The sequence below is a fragment of the Rhinoderma darwinii genome (genome assembly GCF_050947455.1).
Source record: "Rhinoderma darwinii isolate aRhiDar2 chromosome 5 unlocalized genomic scaffold, aRhiDar2.hap1 SUPER_5_unloc_47, whole genome shotgun sequence".
Classification (NCBI taxonomy): Eukaryota; Metazoa; Chordata; class Amphibia; order Anura; family Rhinodermatidae; genus Rhinoderma; species Rhinoderma darwinii.
Window position 1 is genome coordinate 542,668 of NW_027461806.1, and position 20,939 is coordinate 563,606.

The 20,939-nt window shown below is 47.7% G+C and overlaps 14 non-coding genes across 14 annotated transcripts; all 14 read right to left on the reverse strand.

Annotated features, from left to right (window-relative positions):
* Nucleotides 1-352: 352 nt before the first annotated feature.
* LOC142695348 (U2 spliceosomal RNA) lies at nt 353-543 on the reverse strand. The gene has a single exon (XR_012863473.1). It is a non-coding gene; the product is annotated as a U2 spliceosomal RNA (small nuclear RNA).
* Nucleotides 544-1,827: 1,284 nt separating this feature from the next.
* LOC142695350 (U2 spliceosomal RNA) lies at nt 1,828-2,018 on the reverse strand. Its single transcript, XR_012863475.1, has one exon. It is a non-coding gene; the product is annotated as a U2 spliceosomal RNA (small nuclear RNA).
* A 1,300-nt stretch (nt 2,019-3,318) lies between these two features.
* On the reverse strand, nt 3,319-3,509 carry LOC142695351 (U2 spliceosomal RNA). Its single transcript, XR_012863476.1, has one exon. It is a non-coding gene; the product is annotated as a U2 spliceosomal RNA (small nuclear RNA).
* Nucleotides 3,510-4,821: 1,312 nt separating this feature from the next.
* LOC142695352 (U2 spliceosomal RNA) lies at nt 4,822-5,012 on the reverse strand. Its single transcript, XR_012863477.1, has one exon. It is a non-coding gene; the product is annotated as a U2 spliceosomal RNA (small nuclear RNA).
* Nucleotides 5,013-6,300: 1,288 nt separating this feature from the next.
* LOC142695353 (U2 spliceosomal RNA) lies at nt 6,301-6,491 on the reverse strand. Its single transcript, XR_012863478.1, has one exon. It is a non-coding gene; the product is annotated as a U2 spliceosomal RNA (small nuclear RNA).
* Nucleotides 6,492-7,791: 1,300 nt separating this feature from the next.
* LOC142695354 (U2 spliceosomal RNA) lies at nt 7,792-7,982 on the reverse strand. Its single transcript, XR_012863479.1, has one exon. It is a non-coding gene; the product is annotated as a U2 spliceosomal RNA (small nuclear RNA).
* A 1,280-nt stretch (nt 7,983-9,262) lies between these two features.
* Nucleotides 9,263-9,453, reverse strand: LOC142695355 (U2 spliceosomal RNA). The gene has a single exon (XR_012863480.1). It is a non-coding gene; the product is annotated as a U2 spliceosomal RNA (small nuclear RNA).
* Nucleotides 9,454-10,741: 1,288 nt separating this feature from the next.
* On the reverse strand, nt 10,742-10,932 carry LOC142695356 (U2 spliceosomal RNA). Its single transcript, XR_012863481.1, has one exon. It is a non-coding gene; the product is annotated as a U2 spliceosomal RNA (small nuclear RNA).
* A 1,288-nt stretch (nt 10,933-12,220) lies between these two features.
* Nucleotides 12,221-12,411, reverse strand: LOC142695543 (U2 spliceosomal RNA). Its single transcript, XR_012863649.1, has one exon. It is a non-coding gene; the product is annotated as a U2 spliceosomal RNA (small nuclear RNA).
* Nucleotides 12,412-13,687: 1,276 nt separating this feature from the next.
* On the reverse strand, nt 13,688-13,878 carry LOC142695516 (U2 spliceosomal RNA). The gene has a single exon (XR_012863625.1). It is a non-coding gene; the product is annotated as a U2 spliceosomal RNA (small nuclear RNA).
* A 1,292-nt stretch (nt 13,879-15,170) lies between these two features.
* Nucleotides 15,171-15,361, reverse strand: LOC142695358 (U2 spliceosomal RNA). The gene has a single exon (XR_012863482.1). It is a non-coding gene; the product is annotated as a U2 spliceosomal RNA (small nuclear RNA).
* Nucleotides 15,362-16,645: 1,284 nt separating this feature from the next.
* LOC142695359 (U2 spliceosomal RNA) lies at nt 16,646-16,836 on the reverse strand. Its single transcript, XR_012863483.1, has one exon. It is a non-coding gene; the product is annotated as a U2 spliceosomal RNA (small nuclear RNA).
* A 1,288-nt stretch (nt 16,837-18,124) lies between these two features.
* LOC142695360 (U2 spliceosomal RNA) lies at nt 18,125-18,315 on the reverse strand. Its single transcript, XR_012863484.1, has one exon. It is a non-coding gene; the product is annotated as a U2 spliceosomal RNA (small nuclear RNA).
* Nucleotides 18,316-19,611: 1,296 nt separating this feature from the next.
* On the reverse strand, nt 19,612-19,802 carry LOC142695362 (U2 spliceosomal RNA). The gene has a single exon (XR_012863486.1). It is a non-coding gene; the product is annotated as a U2 spliceosomal RNA (small nuclear RNA).
* Between the last annotated feature and the right edge of the window lie 1,137 nt (nt 19,803-20,939).

Consider the following 20,939-nt stretch of genomic DNA (forward strand, 5'->3'; position numbering starts at 1 on the left):
CACTATTTGACTGTTGTGCTGCATCAATCAATCAATCAATCAATCAATCAATCAGTGGCTGGCTCAGGTGCAGCTCTTTAACTTACCTAAAAGGGAGGGCGGAGAGAAGACAAGGAAGGTGAATGAGGTGTTCCAATGTGAAATGCCGGAAACACAGAAACACAGACGACACACAACAAGAGGTGGCAATCTATTCATTAATTGCATTTAATCAATGAGCTCATTATCACTCATGCATTGTCCAACAGGTGTTGAAATAATGGGATTAAAAGGGGAGATCCCTTCAGAAAGACAGAAACAATAGCAAAGACTAAAAACACTTTTGGAATCTGCTTTTAGTCAACACATAAGGAAAGGGTGCACCGGTCCTGGAAATACTGCAATACCAGGTCAATGCGTGGAGTGGACAGAGCAAGCTCTATTTCCATCTCCCTGTTCTAAAAATCCATTTAATATATGGTCCCCAGATAGGGGACGTATCAGATATTAAACTGATAAGAACAGATACTACACTTGATCTTAGCCAAAAGGCCGAGAAGCGATAACCCGAACGGGCCGCGCGTTGCCCGAGCCTGCCCGATACTGCTGTTCAGCCCTTGCAGCGATTCAGCCTACTTCTAGGCAATTCCATGGGGCCCTGCAGGCTCACACACTCACAGCTACACGGGAGGTGAATAAAGGCCGGAGAGGAAGCCAGACAGGATTTGCTTCTTTTGCTTGCACCACAATGCAGTGCTGAAAGAGGAGGAATCTACATAAAAACGCCTTCCTGGCAACGCCCAAATGCCCTGCTGCCATGCAGATAAACACTGGCAGCGGCAGCAAGTGCATGCCCACAGCCACCCCTTGTTCCTTCACACCTTGTATCAGCTGTAATCCAGTCCAGTCCAGTGCTGCCTGCTGAGCAGCACTGACCAACACTGCCTGGGCCCAGGCTTTTATCTCTGAGGCCCCATTATGATGTCAGAAAGCTGGCTCTGGAATCCTGAGGGCTCCACTATGACACGTGCAAAGTTCCGTCTGAACTTTATATAAGACGGTGAGGCTCAGTCAGTCACTCAGTGTTGCCTGAGAGGGCAACACTGCAACAGCCGGCCGCCAGGCTGTCTTTTTTTTGCACAGCTAGTTGCCTCCAGGAGGCCACAAGAGGGAGACAAGGGACTGCAAAATGGAAAATAGGCATCCACCAACTTTACAGACAACTTCTCCTTGCTCCTACAACCTCCATCCTTGCACAGTTTGTTATTCTTCTAGGTAACATAGTAACAAATCCAAATTGCTGCTCTCTTTGTAGGCAAGCAAGGCTTTGTTGCAACTGCAATTCTTACTTCTTCTTGAAATGTAGGGACGACAGTACATTCCATCACATCCATCTAGTGTACACAGGTAGGTCCATTGTGGCGGGCAGGCGAGCGGGCGGGCTGCTTTATTGGCTGTTTGCTGTTCCCCTACTCCACTCCACTATTTGACTGTTGTGCTGCATCAATCAATCAATCAATCAATCAATCAATCAATCAATCAATCAATCAGTGGCTGGCTCAGGTGCAGCTCTTTAACTTACCTAAAAGGGAGGGCGGAGAGAAGACAAGGAAGGTGAATGAGGTGTTCCAATGTGAAATGCCGGAAACACAGAAACACAGACGACACACAACAAGAGGTGGCAATCTATTCATTAATTGCATTTAATCAATGAGCTCATTATCACTCATGCATTGTCCAACAGGTGTTGAAATAATGGGATTAAAAGGGGAGATCCCTTCAGAAAGACAGAAACAATAGCAAAGACAAAAAACACTTTTGGAATCTGCTTTTAGTCAACACATAAGGAAAGGGTGCACCGGTCCTGGAAATACTGCAATACCAGGTCAATGCGTGGAGTGGACAGAGCAAGCTCTATTTCCATCTCCCTGTTCTAAAAATCCATTTAATATATGGTCCCCAGATAGGGGACGTATCAGATATTAAACTGATAAGAACAGATACTACACTTGATCTTAGCCAAAAGGCCGAGAAGCGATAACCCGAACGGGCCGCGCGTTGCCCGAGCCTGCCCGATACTGCTGTTCAGCCCTTGCAGCGATTCAGCCTACTTCTAGGCAATTCCATGGGGCCCTGCAGGCTCACACACTCACAGCTACACGGGAGGTGAATAAAGGCCGGAGAGGAAGCCAGACAGGATTTGCTTCTTTTGCTTGCACCACAATGCAGTGCTGAAAGAGGAGGAATCTACATAAAAACGCCTTCCTGGCAACGCCCAAATGCCCTGCTGCCATGCAGATAAACACTGGCAGCGGCAGCAAGTGCATGCCCACAGCCACCCCTTGTTCCTTCACACCTTGTATCAGCTGTAATCCAGTCCAGTCCAGTGCTGCCTGCTGAGCAGCACTGACCAACACTGCCTGGGCCCAGGCTTTTATCTCTGAGGCCCCATTATGATGTCAGAAAGCTGGCTCTGGAATCCTGAGGGCTCCACTATGACACGTGCAAAGTTCCGTCTGAACTTTATATAAGACGGTGAGGCTCAGTCAGTCACTCAGTGTTGCCTGAGAGGGCAACACTGCAACAGCCGGCCGCCAGGCTGTCTTTTTTTTGCACAGCTAGTTGCCTCCAGGAAGCCACAAGAGGGAGACAAGGGACTGCAAAATGGAAAATAGGCATCCACCAACTTTACAGACAACTTCTCCTTGCTCCTACAACCTCCATCCTTGCACAGTTTGTTATTCTTCTAGGTAACATAGTAACAAATCCAAATTGCTGCTCTCTTTGTAGGCAAGCAAGGCTTTGTTGCAACTGCAATTCTTACTTCTTCTTGAAATGTAGGGACGACAGTACATTCCATCACATCCATCTAGTGTACACAGGTAGGTCCATTGTGGCGGGCAGGCGAGCGGGCGGGCTGCTTTATTGGCTGTTTGCTGTTCCCCTACTCCACTCCACTATTTGACTGTTGTGCTGCATCAATCAATCAATCAATCAATCAATCAATCAATCAATCAATCAATCAATCAATCAATCAATCAGTGGCTGGCTCAGGTGCAGCTCTTTAACTTACCTAAAAGGGAGGGCGGAGAGAAGACAAGGAAGGTGAATGAGGTGTTCCAATGTGAAATGCCGGAAACACAGAAACACAGACGACACACAACAAGAGGTGGCAATCTATTCATTAATTGCATTTAATCAATGAGCTCATTATCACTCATGCATTGTCCAACAGGTGTTGAAATAATGGGATTAAAAGGGGAGATCCCTTCAGAAAGACAGAAACAATAGCAAAGACAAAAAACACTTTTGGAATCTGCTTTTAGTCAACACATAAGGAAAGGGTGCACCGGTCCTGGAAATACTGCAATACCAGGTCAATGCGTGGAGTGGACAGAGCAAGCTCTATTTCCATCTCCCTGTTCTAAAAATCCATTTAATATATGGTCCCCAGATAGGGGACGTATCAGATATTAAACTGATAAGAACAGATACTACACTTGATCTTAGCCAAAAGGCCGAGAAGCGATAACCCGAACGGGCCGCGCGTTGCCCGAGCCTGCCCGATACTGCTGTTCAGCCCTTGCAGCGATTCAGCCTACTTCTAGGCAATTCCATGGGGCCCTGCAGGCTCACACACTCACAGCTACACGGGAGGTGAATAAAGGCCGGAGAGGAAGCCAGACAGGATTTGCTTCTTTTGCTTGCACCACAATGCAGTGCTGAAAGAGGAGGAATCTACATAAAAACGCCTTCCTGGCAACGCCCAAATTCCCTGCTGCCATGCAGATAAACACTGGCAGCGGCAGCAAGTGCATGCCCACAGCCACCCCTTGTTCCTTCACACCTTGTATCAGCTGTAATCCAGTCCAGTCCAGTGCTGCCTGCTGAGCAGCACTGACCAACACTGCCTGGGCCCAGGCTTTTATCTCTGAGGCCCCATTATGATGTCAGAAAGCTGGCTCTGGAATCCTGAGGGCTCCACTATGACACGTGCAAAGTTCCGTCTGAACTTTATATAAGACGGTGAGGCTCAGTCAGTCACTCAGTGTTGCCTGAGAGGGCAACACTGCAACAGCCGGCCGCCAGGCTGTCTTTTTTTTGCACAGCTAGTTGCCTCCAGGAGGCCACAAGAGGGAGACAAGGGACTGCAAAATGGAAAATAGGCATCCACCAACTTTACAGACAACTTCTCCTTGCTCCTACAACCTCCATCCTTGCACAGTTTGTTATTCTTCTAGGTAACATAGTAACAAATCCAAATTGCTGCTCTCTTTGTAGGCAAGCAAGGCTTTGTTGCAACTGCAATTCTTACTTCTTCTTGAAATGTAGGGACGACAGTACATTCCATCACATCCATCTAGTGTACACAGGTAGGTCCATTGTGGCGGGCAGGCGAGCGGGCGGGCTGCTTTATTGGCTGTTTGCTGTTCCCCTACTCCACTCCACTATTTGACTGTTGTGCTGCATCAATCAATCAATCAATCAATCAATCAATCAATCAATCAATCAATCAATCAATCAATCAATCAATCAATCAATCAGTGGCTGGCTCAGGTGCAGCTCTTTAACTTACCTAAAAGGGAGGGCGGAGAGAAGACAAGGAAGGTGAATGAGGTGTTCCAATGTGAAATGCCGGAAACACAGAAACACAGACGACACACAACAAGAGGTGGCAATCTATTCATTAATTGCATTTAATCAATGAGCTCATTATCACTCATGCATTGTCCAACAGGTGTTGAAATAATGGGATTAAAAGGGGAGATCCCTTCAGAAAGACAGAAACAATAGCAAAGACAAAAAACACTTTTGGAATCTGCTTTTAGTCAACACATAAGGAAAGGGTGCACCGGTCCTGGAAATACTGCAATACCAGGTCAATGCGTGGAGTGGACAGAGCAAGCTCTATTTCCATCTCCCTGTTCTAAAAATCCATTTAATATATGGTCCCCAGATAGGGGACGTATCAGATATTAAACTGATAAGAACAGATACTACACTTGATCTTAGCCAAAAGGCCGAGAAGCGATAACCCGAACGGGCCGCGCGTTGCCCGAGCCTGCCCGATACTGCTGTTCAGCCCTTGCAGCGATTCAGCCTACTTCTAGGCAATTCCATGGGGCCCTACAGGCTCACACACTCACAGCTACACGGGAGGTGAATAAAGGCCGGAGAGGAAGCCAGACAGGATTTGCTTCTTTTGCTTGCACCACAATGCAGTGCTGAAAGAGGAGGAATCTACATAAAAACGCCTTCCTGGCAACGCCCAAATGCCCTGCTGCCATGCAGATAAACACTGGCAGCGGCAGCAAGTGCATGCCCACAGCCACCCCTTGTTCCTTCACACCTTGTATCAGCTGTAATCCAGTCCAGTCCAGTGCTGCCTGCTGAGCAGCACTGACCAACACTGCCTGGGCCCAGGCTTTTATCTCTGAGGCCCCATTATGATGTCAGAAAGCTGGCTCTGGAATCCTGAGGGCTCCACTATGACACGTGCAAAGTTCCGTCTGAACTTTATATAAGACGGTGAGACTCAGTCAGTCACTCAGTGTTGCCTGAGAGGGCAACACTGCAACAGCCGGCCGCCAGGCTGTCTTTTTTTTGCACAGCTAGTTGCCTCCAGGAGGCCACAAGAGGGAGACAAGGGACTGCAAAATGGAAAATAGGCATCCACCAACTTTACAGACAACTTCTCCTTGCTCCTACAACCTCCATCCTTGCACAGTTTGTTATTCTTCTAGGTAACATAGTAACAAATCCAAATTGCTGCTCTCTTTGTAGGCAAGCAAGGCTTTGTTGCAACTGCAATTCTTACTTCTTCTTGAAATGTAGGGACGACAGTACATTCCATCACATCCATCTAGTGTACACAGGTAGGTCCATTGTGGCGGGCAGGCGAGCGGGCGGGCTGCTTTATTGGCTGTTTGCTGTTCCCCTACTCCACTCCACTATTTGACTGTTGTGCTGCATCAATCAATCAATCAATCAATCAATCAATCAATCAATCAATCAATCAATCAGTGGCTGGCTCAGGTGCAGCTCTTTAACTTACCTAAAAGGGAGGGCGGAGAGAAGACAAGGAAGGTGAATGAGGTGTTCCAATGTGAAATGCCGGAAACACAGAAACACAGACGACACACAACAAGAGGTGGCAATCTATTCATTAATTGCATTTAATCAATGAGCTCATTATCACTCATGCATTGTCCAACAGGTGTTGAAATAATGGGATTAAAAGGGGAGATCCCTTCAGAAAGACAGAAACAATAGCAAAGACAAAAAACACTTTTGGAATCTGCTTTTAGTCAACACATAAGGAAAGGGTGCACCGGTCCTGGAAATACTGCAATACCAGGTCAATGCGTGGAGTGGACAGAGCAAGCTCTATTTCCATCTCCCTGTTCTAAAAATCCATTTAATATATGGTCCCCAGATAGGGGACGTATCAGATATTAAACTGATAAGAACAGATACTACACTTGATCTTAGCCAAAAGGCCGAGAAGCGATAACCCGAACGGGCCGCGCGTTGCCCGAGCCTGCCCGATACTGCTGTTCAGCCCTTGCAGCGATTCAGCCTACTTCTAGGCAATTCCATGGGGCCCTGCAGGCTCACACACTCACAGCTACACGGGAGGTGAATAAAGGCCGGAGAGGAAGCCAGACAGGATTTGCTTCTTTTGCTTGCACCACAATGCAGTGCTGAAAGAGGAGGAATCTACATAAAAACGCCTTCCTGGCAACGCCCAAATGCCCTGCTGCCATGCAGATAAACACTGGCAGCGGCAGCAAGTGCATGCCCACAGCCACCCCTTGTTCCTTCACACCTTGTATCAGCTGTAATCCAGTCCAGTCCAGTGCTGCCTGCTGAGCAGCACTGACCAACACTGCCTGGGCCCAGGCTTTTATCTCTGAGGCCCCATTATGATGTCAGAAAGCTGGCTCTGGAATCCTGAGGGCTCCACTATGACACGTGCAAAGTTCCGTCTGAACTTTATATAAGACGGTGAGGCTCAGTCAGTCACTCAGTGTTGCCTGAGAGGGCAACACTGCAACAGCCGGCCGCCAGGCTGTCTTTTTTTTGCACAGCTAGTTGCCTCCAGGAGGCCACAAGAGGGAGACAAGGGACTGCAAAATGGAAAATAGGCATCCACCAACTTTACAGACAACTTCTCCTTGCTCCTACAACCTCCATCCTTGCACAGTTTGTTATTCTTCTAGGTAACATAGTAACAAATCCAAATTGCTGCTCTCTTTGTAGGCAAGCAAGGCTTTGTTGCAACTGCAATTCTTACTTCTTCTTGAAATGTAGGGACGACAGTACATTCCATCACATCCATCTAGTGTACACAGGTAGGTCCATTGTGGCGGGCAGGCGAGCGGGCGGGCTGCTTTATTGGCTGTTTGCTGTTCCCCTACTCCACTCCACTATTTGACTGTTGTGCTGCATCAATCAATCAATCAATCAATCAATCAATCAATCAATCAATCAATCAATCAATCAATCAATCAGTGGCTGGCTCAGGTGCAGCTCTTTAACTTACCTAAAAGGGAGGGCGGAGAGAAGACAAGGAAGGTGAATGAGGTGTTCCAATGTGAAATGCCGGAAACACAGAAACACAGACGACACACAACAAGAGGTGGCAATCTATTCATTAATTGCATTTAATCAATGAGCTCATTATCACTCATGCATTGTCCAACAGGTGTTGAAATAATGGGATTAAAAGGGGAGATCCCTTCAGAAAGACAGAAACAATAGCAAAGACAAAAAACACTTTTGGAATCTGCTTTTAGTCAACACATAAGGAAAGGGTGCACCGGTCCTGGAAATACTGCAATACCAGGTCAATGCGTGGAGTGGACAGAGCAAGCTCTATTTCCATCTCCCTGTTCTAAAAATCCATTTAATATATGGTCCCCAGATAGGGGACGTATCAGATATTAAACTGATAAGAACAGATACTACACTTGATCTTAGCCAAAAGGCCGAGAAGCGATAACCCGAACGGGCCGCGCGTTGCCCGAGCCTGCCCGATACTGCTGTTCAGCCCTTGCAGCGATTCAGCCTACTTCTAGGCAATTCCATGGGGCCCTGCAGGCTCACACACTCACAGCTACACGGGAGGTGAATAAAGGCCGGAGAGGAAGCCAGACAGGATTTGCTTCTTTTGCTTGCACCACAATGCAGTGCTGAAAGAGGAGGAATCTACATAAAAACGCCTTCCTGGCAACGCCCAAATTCCCTGCTGCCATGCAGATAAACACTGGCAGCGGCAGCAAGTGCATGCCCACAGCCACCCCTTGTTCCTTCACACCTTGTATCAGCTGTAATCCAGTCCAGTCCAGTGCTGCCTGCTGAGCAGCACTGACCAACACTGCCTGGGCCCAGGCTTTTATCTCTGAGGCCCCATTATGATGTCAGAAAGCTGGCTCTGGAATCCTGAGGGCTCCACTATGACACGTGCAAAGTTCCGTCTGAACTTTATATAAGACGGTGAGGCTCAGTCAGTCACTCAGTGTTGCCTGAGAGGGCAACACTGCAACAGCCGGCCGCCAGGCTGTCTTTTTTTTGCACAGCTAGTTGCCTCCAGGAGGCCACAAGAGGGAGACAAGGGACTGCAAAATGGAAAATAGGCATCCACCAACTTTACAGACAACTTCTCCTTGCTCCTACAACCTCCATCCTTGCACAGTTTGTTATTCTTCTAGGTAACATAGTAACAAATCCAAATTGCTGCTCTCTTTGTAGGCAAGCAAGGCTTTGTTGCAACTGCAATTCTTACTTCTTCTTGAAATGTAGGGACGACAGTACATTCCATCACATCCATCTAGTGTACACAGGTAGGTCCATTGTGGCGGGCAGGCGAGCGGGCGGGCTGCTTTATTGGCTGTTTGCTGTTCCCCTACTCCACTCCACTATTTGACTGTTGTGCTGCATCAATCAATCAATCAATCAATCAATCAATCAATCAATCAATCAGTGGCTGGCTCAGGTGCAGCTCTTTAACTTACCTAAAAGGGAGGGCGGAGAGAAGACAAGGAAGGTGAATGAGGTGTTCCAATGTGAAATGCCGGAAACACAGAAACACAGACGACACACAACAAGAGGTGGCAATCTATTCATTAATTGCATTTAATCAATGAGCTCATTATCACTCATGCATTGTCCAACAGGTGTTGAAATAATGGGATTAAAAGGGGAGATCCCTTCAGAAAGACAGAAACAATAGCAAAGACAAAAAACACTTTTGGAATCTGCTTTTAGTCAACACATAAGGAAAGGGTGCACCGGTCCTGGAAATACTGCAATACCAGGTCAATGCGTGGAGTGGACAGAGCAAGCTCTATTTCCATCTCCCTGTTCTAAAAATCCATTTAATATATGGTCCCCAGATAGGGGACGTATCAGATATTAAACTGATAAGAACAGATACTACACTTGATCTTAGCCAAAAGGCCGAGAAGCGATAACCCGAACGGGCCGCGCGTTGCCCGAGCCTGCCCGATACTGCTGTTCAGCCCTTGCAGCGATTCAGCCTACTTCTAGGCAATTCCATGGGGCCCTACAGGCTCACACACTCACAGCTACACGGGAGGTGAATAAAGGCCGGAGAGGAAGCCAGACAGGATTTGCTTCTTTTGCTTGCACCACAATGCAGTGCTGAAAGAGGAGGAATCTACATAAAAACGCCTTCCTGGCAACGCCCAAATGCCCTGCTGCCATGCAGATAAACACTGGCAGCGGCAGCAAGTGCATGCCCACAGCCACCCCTTGTTCCTTCACACCTTGTATCAGCTGTAATCCAGTCCAGTCCAGTGCTGCCTGCTGAGCAGCACTGACCAACACTGCCTGGGCCCAGGCTTTTATCTCTGAGGCCCCATTATGATGTCAGAAAGCTGGCTCTGGAATCCTGAGGGCTCCACTATGACACGTGCAAAGTTCCGTCTGAACTTTATATAAGACGGTGAGGCTCAGTCAGTCACTCAGTGTTGCCTGAGAGGGCAACACTGCAACAGCCGGCCGCCAGGCTGTCTTTTTTTTGCACAGCTAGTTGCCTCCAGGAGGCCACAAGAGGGAGACAAGGGACTGCAAAATGGAAAATAGGCATCCACCAACTTTACAGACAACTTCTCCTTGCTCCTACAACCTCCATCCTTGCACAGTTTGTTATTCTTCTAGGTAACATAGTAACAAATCCAAATTGCTGCTCTCTTTGTAGGCAAGCAAGGCTTTGTTGCAACTGCAATTCTTACTTCTTCTTGAAATGTAGGGACGACAGTACATTCCATCACATCCATCTAGTGTACACAGGTAGGTCCATTGTGGCGGGCAGGCGAGCGGGCGGGCTGCTTTATTGGCTGTTTGCTGTTCCCCTACTCCACTCCACTATTTGACTGTTGTGCTGCATCAATCAATCAATCAATCAATCAATCAATCAATCAATCAATCAATCAATCAGTGGCTGGCTCAGGTGCAGCTCTTTAACTTACCTAAAAGGGAGGGCGGAGAGAAGACAAGGAAGGTGAATGAGGTGTTCCAATGTGAAATGCCGGAAACACAGAAACACAGACGACACACAACAAGAGGTGGCAATCTATTCATTAATTGCATTTAATCAATGAGCTCATTATCACTCATGCATTGTCCAACAGGTGTTGAAATAATGGGATTAAAAGGGGAGATCCCTTCAGAAAGACAGAAACAATAGCAAAGACAAAAAACACTTTTGGAATCTGCTTTTAGTCAACACATAAGGAAAGGGTGCACCGGTCCTGGAAATACTGCAATACCAGGTCAATGCGTGGAGTGGACAGAGCAAGCTCTATTTCCATCTCCCTGTTCTAAAAATCCATTTAATATATGGTCCCCAGATAGGGGACGTATCAGATATTAAACTGATAAGAACAGATACTACACTTGATCTTAGCCAAAAGGCCGAGAAGCGATAACCCGAACGGGCCGCGCGTTGCCCGAGCCTGCCCGATACTGCTGTTCAGCCCTTGCAGCGATTCAGCCTACTTCTAGGCAATTCCATGGGGCCCTGCAGGCTCACACACTCACAGCTACACGGGAGGTGAATAAAGGCCGGAGAGGAAGCCAGACAGGATTTGCTTCTTTTGCTTGCACCACAATGCAGTGCTGAAAGAGGAGGAATCTACATAAAAACGCCTTCCTGGCAACGCCCAAATGCCCTGCTGCCATGCAGATAAACACTGGCAGCGGCAGCAAGTGCATGCCCACAGCCACCCCTTGTTCCTTCACACCTTGTATCAGCTGTAATCCAGTCCAGTCCAGTGCTGCCTGCTGAGCAGCACTGACCAACACTGCCTGGGCCCAGGCTTTTATCTCTGAGGCCCCATTATGATGTCAGAAAGCTGGCTCTGGAATCCTGAGGGCTCCACTATGACACGTGCAAAGTTCCGTCTGAACTTTATATAAGACGGTGAGGCTCAGTCAGTCACTCAGTGTTGCCTGAGAGGGCAACACTGCAACAGCCGGCCGCCAGGCTGTCTTTTTTTTGCACAGCTAGTTGCCTCCAGGAGGCCACAAGAGGGAGACAAGGGACTGCAAAATGGAAAATAGGCATCCACCAACTTTACAGACAACTTCTCCTTGCTCCTACAACCTCCATCCTTGCACAGTTTGTTATTCTTCTAGGTAACATAGTAACAAATCCAAATTGCTGCTCTCTTTGTAGGCAAGCAAGGCTTTGTTGCAACTGCAATTCTTACTTCTTCTTGAAATGTAGGGACGACAGTACATTCCATCACATCCATCTAGTGTACACAGGTAGGTCCATTGTGGCGGGCAGGCGAGCGGGCGGGCTGCTTTATTGGCTGTTTGCTGTTCCCCTACTCCACTCCACTATTTGACTGTTGTGCTGCATCAATCAATCAATCAATCAATCAATCAATCAATCAATCAATCAATCAATCAGTGGCTGGCTCAGGTGCAGCTCTTTAACTTACCTAAAAGGGAGGGCGGAGAGAAGACAAGGAAGGTGAATGAGGTGTTCCAATGTGAAATGCCGGAAACACAGAAACACAGACGACACACAACAAGAGGTGGCAATCTATTCATTAATTGCATTTAATCAATGAGCTCATTATCACTCATGCATTGTCCAACAGGTGTTGAAATAATGGGATTAAAAGGGGAGATCCCTTCAGAAAGACAGAAACAATAGCAAAGACAAAAAACACTTTTGGAATCTGCTTTTAGTCAACACATAAGGAAAGGGTGCACCGGTCCTGGAAATACTGCAATACCAGGTCAATGCGTGGAGTGGACAGAGCAAGCTCTATTTCCATCTCCCTGTTCTAAAAATCCATTTAATATATGGTCCCCAGATAGGGGACGTATCAGATATTAAACTGATAAGAACGGATACTACACTTGATCTTAGCCAAAAGGCCGAGAAGCGATAACCCGAACGGGCCGCGCGTTGCCCGAGCCTGCCCGATACTGCTGTTCAGCCCTTGCAGCGATTCAGCCTACTTCTAGGCAATTCCATGGGGCCCTGCAGGCTCACACACTCACAGCTACACGGGAGGTGAATAAAGGCCGGAGAGGAAGCCAGACAGGATTTGCTTCTTTTGCTTGCACCACAATGCAGTGCTGAAAGAGGAGGAATCTACATAAAAACGCCTTCCTGGCAACGCCCAAATGCCCTTCTGCCATGCAGATAAACACTGGCAGCGGCAGCAAGTGCATGCCCACAGCCACCCCTTGTTCCTTCACACCTTGTATCAGCTGTAATCCAGTCCAGTCCAGTGCTGCCTGCTGAGCAGCACTGACCAACACTGCCTGGGCCCAGGCTTTTATCTCTGAGGCCCCATTATGATGTCAGAAAGCTGGCTCTGGAATCCTGAGGGCTCCACTATGACACGTGCAAAGTTCCGTCTGAACTTTATATAAGACGGTGAGGCTCAGTCAGTCACTCAGTGTTGCCTGAGAGGGCAACACTGCAACAGCCGGCCGCCAGGCTGTCTTTTTTTTGCACAGCTAGTTGCCTCCAGGAGGCCACAAGAGGGAGACAAGGGACTGCAAAATGGAAAATAGGCATCCACACACTTTACAGACAACTTCTCCTTGCTCCTACAACCTCCATCCTTGCACAGTTTGTTATTCTTCTAGGTAACATAGTAACAAATCCAAATTGCTGCTCTCTTTGTAGGCAAGCAAGGCTTTGTTGCAACTGCAATTCTTACTTCTTCTTGAAATGTAGGGACGACAGTACATTCCATCACATCCATCTAGTGTACACAGGTAGGTCCATTGTGGCGGGCAGGCGAGCGGGCGGGCTGCTTTATTGGCTGTTTGCTGTTCCCCTACTCCACTCCACTATTTGACTGTTGTGCTGCATCAATCAATCAATCAATCAATCAATCAATCAATCAATCAGTGGCTGGCTCAGGTGCAGCTCTTTAACTTACCTAAAAGGGAGGGCGGAGAGAAGACAAGGAAGGTGAATGAGGTGTTCCAATGTGAAATGCCGGAAACACAGAAACACAGACGACACACAACAAGAGGTGGCAATCTATTCATTAATTGCATTTAATCAATGAGCTCATTATCACTCATGCATTGTCCAACAGGTGTTGAAATAATGGGATTAAAAGGGGAGATCCCTTCAGAAAGACAGAAACAATAGCAAAGACAAAAAACACTTTTGGAATCTGCTTTTAGTCAACACATAAGGAAAGGGTGCACCGGTCCTGGAAATACTGCAATACCAGGTCAATGCGTGGAGTGGACAGAGCAAGCTCTATTTCCATCTCCCTGTTCTAAAAATCCATTTAATATATGGTCCCCAGATAGGGGACGTATCAGATATTAAACTGATAAGAACAGATACTACACTTGATCTTAGCCAAAAGGCCGAGAAGCGGTAACCCGAACGGGCCGCGCGTTGCCCGAGCCTGCCCGATACTGCTGTTCAGCCCTTGCAGCGATTCAGCCTACTTCTAGGCAATTCCATGGGGCCCTGCAGGCTCACACACTCACAGCTACACGGGAGGTGAATAAAGGCCGGAGAGGAAGCCAGACAGGATTTGCTTCTTTTGCTTGCACCACAATGCAGTGCTGAAAGAGGAGGAATCTACATAAAAACGCCTTCCTGGCAACGCCCAAATGCCCTGCTGCCATGCAGATAAACACTGGCAGCGGCAGCAAGTGCATGCCCACAGCCACCCCTTGTTCCTTCACACCTTGTATCAGCTGTAATCCAGTCCAGTCCAGTGCTGCCTGCTGAGCAGCACTGACCAACACTGCCTGGGCCCAGGCTTTTATCTCTGAGGCCCCATTATGATGTCAGAAAGCTGGCTCTGGAATCCTGAGGGCTCCACTATGACACGTGCAAAGTTCCGTCTGAACTTTATATAAGACGGTGAGGCTCAGTCAGTCACTCAGTGTTGCCTGAGAGGGCAACACTGCAACAGCCGGCCGCCAGGCTGTCTTTTTTTTGCACAGCTAGTTGCCTCCAGGAGGCCACAAGAGGGAGACAAGGGACTGCAAAATGGAAAATAGGCATCCACACACTTTACAGACAACTTCTCCTTGCTCCTACAACCTCCATCCTTGCACAGTTTGTTATTCTTCTAGGTAACATAGTAACAAATCCAAATTGCTGCTCTCTTTGTAGGCAAGCAAGGCTTTGTTGCAACTGCAATTCTTACTTCTTCTTGAAATGTAGGGACGACAGTACATTCCATCACATCCATCTAGTGTACACAGGTAGGTCCATTGTGGCGGGCAGGCGAGCGGGCGGGCTGCTTTATTGGCTGTTTGCTGTTCCCCTACTCCACTCCACTATTTGACTGTTGTGCTGCATCAATCAATCAATCAATCAATCAATCAATCAATCAATCAATCAATCAATCAATCAGTGGCTGGCTCAGGTGCAGCTCTTTAACTTACCTAAAAGGGAGGGCGGAGAGAAGACAAGGAAGGTGAATGAGGTGTTCCAATGTGAAATGCCGGAAACACAGAAACACAGACGACACACAACAAGAGGTGTCAATCTATTCATTAATTGCATTTAATCAATGAGCTCATTATCACTCATGCATTGTCCAACAGGTGTTGAAATAATGGGATTAAAAGGGGAGATCCCTTCAGAAAGACAGAAACAATAGCAAAGACAAAAAACACTTTTGGAATCTGCTTTTAGTCAACACATAAGGAAAGGGTGCACCGGTCCTGGAAATACTGCAATACCAGGTCAATGCGTGGAGTGGACAGAGCAAGCTCTATTTCCATCTCCCTGTTCTAAAAATCCATTTAATATATGGTCCCCAGATAGGGGACGTATCAGATATTAAACTGATAAGAACAGATACTACACTTGATCTTAGCCAAAAGGCCGAGAAGCGATAACCCGAACGGGCCGCGCGTTGCCCGAGCCTGCCCGATACTGCTGTTCAGCCCTTGCAGCGATTCAGCCTACTTCTAGGCAATTCCATGGGGCCCTGCAGGCTCACACACTCACAGCTACACGGGAGGTGAATAAAGGCCGGAGAGGAAGCAAGACAGGATTTGCTTCTTTTGCTTGCACCACAATGCAGTGCTGAAAGAGGAGGAATCTACATAAAAACGCCTTCCTGGCAACGCCCAAATGCCCTGCTGCCATGCAGATAAACACTGGCAGCGGCAGCAAGTGCATGCCCACAGCCACCCCTTGTTCCTTCACACCTTGTATCAGCTGTAATCCAGTCCAGTCCAGTGCTGCCTGCTGAGCAGCACTGACCAACACTGCCTGGGCCCAGGCTTTTATCTCTGAGGCCCCATTATGATGTCAGAAAGCTGGCTCTGGAATCCTGAGGGCTCCACTATGACACGTGCAAAGTTCCGTCTGAACTTTATATAAGACGGTGAGGCTCAGTCAGTCACTCAGTGTTGCCTGAGAGGGCAACACTGCAACAGCCGGCCGCCAGGCTGTCTTTTTTTTGCACAGCTAGTTGCCTCCAGGAGGCCACAAGAGGGAGACAAGGGACTGCAAAATGGAAAATAGGCATCCACCAACTTTACAGACAACTTCTCCTTGCTCCTACAACCTCCATCCTTGCACAGTTTGTTATTCTTCTAGGTAACATAGTAACAAATCCAAATTGCTGCTCTCTTTGTAGGCAAGCAAGGCTTTGTTGCAACTGCAATTCTTACTTCTTCTTGAAATGTAGGGACGACAGTACATTCCATCACATCCATCTAGTGTACACAGGTAGGTCCATTGTGGCGGGCAGGCGAGCGGGCGGGCTGCTTTATTGGCTGTTTGCTGTTCCCCTACTCCACTCCACTATTTGACTGTTGTGCTGCATCAATCAATCAATCAATCAATCAATCAATCAATCAATCAATCAATCAGTGGCTGGCTCAGGTGCAGCTCTTTAACTTACCTAAAAGGGAGGGCGGAGAGAAGACAAGGAAGGTGAATGAGGTGTTCCAATGTGAAATGCCGGAAACACAGAAACACAGACGACACACAACAAGAGGTGGCAATCTATTCATTAATTGCATTTAATCAATGAGCTCATTATCACTCATGCATTGTCCAACAGGTGTTGAAATAATGGGATTAAAAGGGGAGATCCCTTCAGAAAGACAGAAACAATAGCAAAGACAAAAAACACTTTTGGAATCTGCTTTTAGTCAACACATAAGGAAAGGGTGCACCGGTCCTGGAAATACTGCAATACCAGGTCAATGCGTGGAGTGGACAGAGCAAGCTCTATTTCCATCTCCCTGTTCTAAAAATCCATTTAATATATGGTCCCCAGATAGGGGACGTATCAGATATTAAACTGATAAGAACAGATACTACACTTGATCTTAGCCAAAAGGCCGAGAAGCGATAACCCGAACGGGCCGCGCGTTGCCCGAGCCTGCCCGATACTGCTGTTCAGCCCTTGCAGCGATTCAGCCTACTTCTAGGCAATTCCATGGGGCCCTGCAGGCTCACACACTCACAGCTACACGGGAGGTGAATAAAGGCCGGAGAGGAAGCCAGACAGGATTTGCTTCTTTTGCTTGCACCACAATGCAGTGCTGAAAGAGGAGGAATCTACATAAAAACGCCTTCCTGGCAACGCCCAAATGCCCTGCTGCCATGCAGATAAACACTGGCAGCGGCAGCAAGTGCATGCCCACAGCCACCCCTTGTTCCTTCACACCTTGTATCAGCTGTAATCCAGTCCAGTCCAGTGCTGCCTGCTGAGCAGCACTGACCAACACTGCCTGGGCCCAGGCTTTTATCTCTGAGGCCCCATTATGATGTCAGAAAGCTGGCTCTGGAATCCTGAGGGCTCCACTATGACACGTGCAAAGTTCCGTCTGAACTTTATATAAGACGGTGAGGCTCAGTCAGTCACTCAGTGTTGCCTGAGAGGGCAACACTGCAACAGCCGGCCGCCAGGCTGTCTTTTTTTTGCACAGCTAGTTGCCTCCAGGAGGCCACAAGAGGGAGACAAGGGACTGCAAAATGGAAAATAGGCATCCACCAACTTTACAGACAACTTCTCCTTGCTCCTACAACCTCCATCCTTGCACAGTTTGTTATTCTTCTAGGTAACATAGTAACAAATCCAAATTGCTGCTCTCTTTGTAGGCAAGCAAGGCTTTGTTGCAACTGCAATTCTTACTTCTTCTTGAAATGTAGGGACGACAGTACATTCCATCACATCCATCTAGTGTACACAGGTAGGTCCATTGTGGCGGGCAGGCGAGCGGGCGGGCTGCTTTATTGGCTGTTTGCTGTTCCCCTACTCCACTCCACTATTTGACTGTTGTGCTGCATCAATCAATCAATCAATCAATCAATCAATCAATCAATCAATCAATCAATCAGTGGCTGGCTCAGGTGCAGCTCTTTAACTTACCTAAAAGGGAGGGCGGAGAGAAGACAAGGAAGGTGAATGAGGTGTTCCAATGTGAAATGCCGGAAACACAGAAACACAGACGACACACAACAAGAGGTGGCAATCTATTCATTAATTGCATTTAATCAATGAGCTCATTATCACTCATGCATTGTCCAACAGGTGTTGAAATAATGGGATTAAAAGGGGAGATCCCTTCAGAAAGACAGAAACAATAGCAAAGACAAAAAACACTTTTGGAATCTGCTTTTAGTCAACACATAAGGAAAGGGTGCACCGGTCCTGGAAATACTGCAATACCAGGTCAATGCGTGGAGTGGACAGAGCAAGCTCTATTTCCATCTCCCTGTTCTAAAAATCCATTTAATATATGGTCCCCAGATAGGGGACGTATCAGATATTAAACTGATAAGAACAGATACTACACTTGATCTTAGCCAAAAGGCCGAGAAGCGATAACCCGAACGGGCCGCGCGTTGCCCGAGCCTGCCCGATACTGCTGTTCAGCCCTTGCAGCGATTCAGCCTACTTCTAGGCAATTCCATGGGGCCCTGCAGGCTCACACACTCACAGCTACACGGGAGGTGAATAAAGGCCGGAGAGGAAGCCAGACAGGATTTGCTTCTTTTGCTTGCACCACAATGCAGTGCTGAAAGAGGAGGAATCTACATAAAAACGCCTTCCTGGCAACGCCCAAATGCCCTGCTGCCATGCAGATAAACACTGGCAGCGGCAGCAAGTGCATGCCCACAGCCACCCCTTGTTCCTTCACACCTTGTATCAGCTGTAATCCAGTCCAGTCCAGTGCTGCCTGCTGAGCAGCACTGACCAACACTGCCTGGGCCCAGGCTTTTATCTCTGAGGCCCCATTATGATGTCAGAAAGCTGGCTCTGGAATCCTGAGGGCTCCACTATGACACGTGCAAAGTTCCGTCTGAACTTTATATAAGACGGTGAGGCTCAGTCAGTCACTCAGTGTTGCCTGAGAGGGCAACACTGCAACAGCCGGCCGCCAGGCTGTCTTTTTTTTGCACAGCTAGTTGCCTCCAGGAGGCCACAAGAGGGAGACAAGGGACTGCAAAATGGAAAATAGGCATCCACCAACTTTACAGACAACTTCTCCTTGCTCCTACAACCTCCATCCTTGCACAGTTTGTTATTCTTCTAGGTAACATAGTAACAAATCCAAATTGCTGCTCTCTTTGTAGGCAAGCAAGGCTTTGTTGCAACTGCAATTCTTACTTCTTCTTGAAATGTAGGGACGACAGTACATTCCATCACATCCATCTAGTGTACACAGGTAGGTCCATTGTGGCGGGCAGGCGAGCGGGCGGGCTGCTTTATTGGCTGTTTGCTGTTCCCCTACTCCACTCCACTATTTGACTGTTGTGCTGCATCAATCAATCAATCAATCAATCAATCAATCAATCAATCAATCAATCAATCAATCAATCAGTGGCTGGCTCAGGTGCAGCTCTTTAACTTACCTAAAAGGGAGGGCGGAGAGAAGACAAGGAAGGTGAATGAGGTGTTCCAATGTGAAATGCCGGAAACACAGAAACACAGACGACACACAACAAGAGGTGGCAATCTATTCATTAATTGCATTTAATCAATGAGCTCATTATCACTCATGCATTGTCCAACAGGTGTTGAAATAATGGGATTAAAAGGGGAGATCCCTTCAGAAAGACAGAAACAATAGCAAAGACAAACAACACTTTTGGAATCTGCTTTTAGTCAACACATAAGGAAAGGGTGCACCGGTCCTGGAAATACTGCAATACCAGGTCAATGCGTGGAGTGGACAGAGCAAGCTCTATTTCCATCTCCCTGTTCTAAAAATCCATTTAATATATGGTCCCCAGATAGGGGACGTATCAGATATTAAACTGATAAGAACAGATACTACACTTGATCTTAGCCAAAAGGCCGAGAAGCGATAACCCGAACGGGCCGCGCGTTGCCCGAGCCTGCCCGATACTGCTGTTCAGCCCTTGCAGCGATTCAGCCTACTTCTAGGCAATTCCATGGGGCCCTGCAGGCTCACACACTCACAGCTACACGGGAGGTGAATAAAGGCCGGAGAGGAAGCCAGACAGGATTTGCTTCTTTTGCTTGCACCACAATGCAGTGCTGAAAGAGGAGGAATCTACATAAAAACGCCTTCCTGGCAACGCCCAAATGCCCTGCTGCCATGCAGATAAACACTGGCAGCGGCAGCAAGTGCATGCCCACAGCCACCCCTTGTTCCTTCACACCTTGTATCAGCTGTAATCCAGTCCAGTCCAGTGCTGCCTGCTGAGCAGCACTGACCAACACTGCCTGGGCCCAGGCTTTTATCTCTGAGGCCCCATTATGATGTCAGAAAGCTGGCTCTGGAATCCTGAGGGCTACACTATGACACGTGCAAAGTTCCGTCTGAACTTTATATAAGACGGTGAGGCTCAGTCAGTCACTCAGTGTTGCCTGAGAGGGCAACACTGCAACAGCCGGCCGCCAGGCTGTCTTTTTTTTGCACAGCTAGTTGCCTCCAGGAGGCCACAAGAGGGAGACAAGGGACTGCAAAATGGAAAATAGGCATCCACCAACTTTACAGACAACTTCTCCTTGCTCCTACAACCTCCATCCTTGCACAGTTTGTTATTCTTCTAGGTAACATAGTAACAAATCCAAATTGCTGCTCTCTTTGTAGGCAAGCAAGGCTTTGTTGCAACTGCAATTCTTACTTCTTCTTGAAATGTAGGGACGACAGTACATTCCATCACATCCATCTAGTGTACACAGGTAGGTCCATTGTGGCGGGCAGGCGAGCGGGCGGGCTGCTTTATTGGCTGTTTGCTGTTCCCCTACTCCACTCCACTATTTGACTGTTGTGCTGCATCAATCAATCAATCAATCAATCAATCAATCAATCAATCAATCAGTGGCTGGCTCAGGTGCAGCTCTTTAACTTACCTAAAAGGGAGGGCGGAGAGAAGACAAGGAAGGTGAATGAGGTGTTCCAATGTGAAATGCCGGAAACACAGAAACACAGACGACACACAACAAGAGGTGGCAATCTATTCATTAATTGCATTT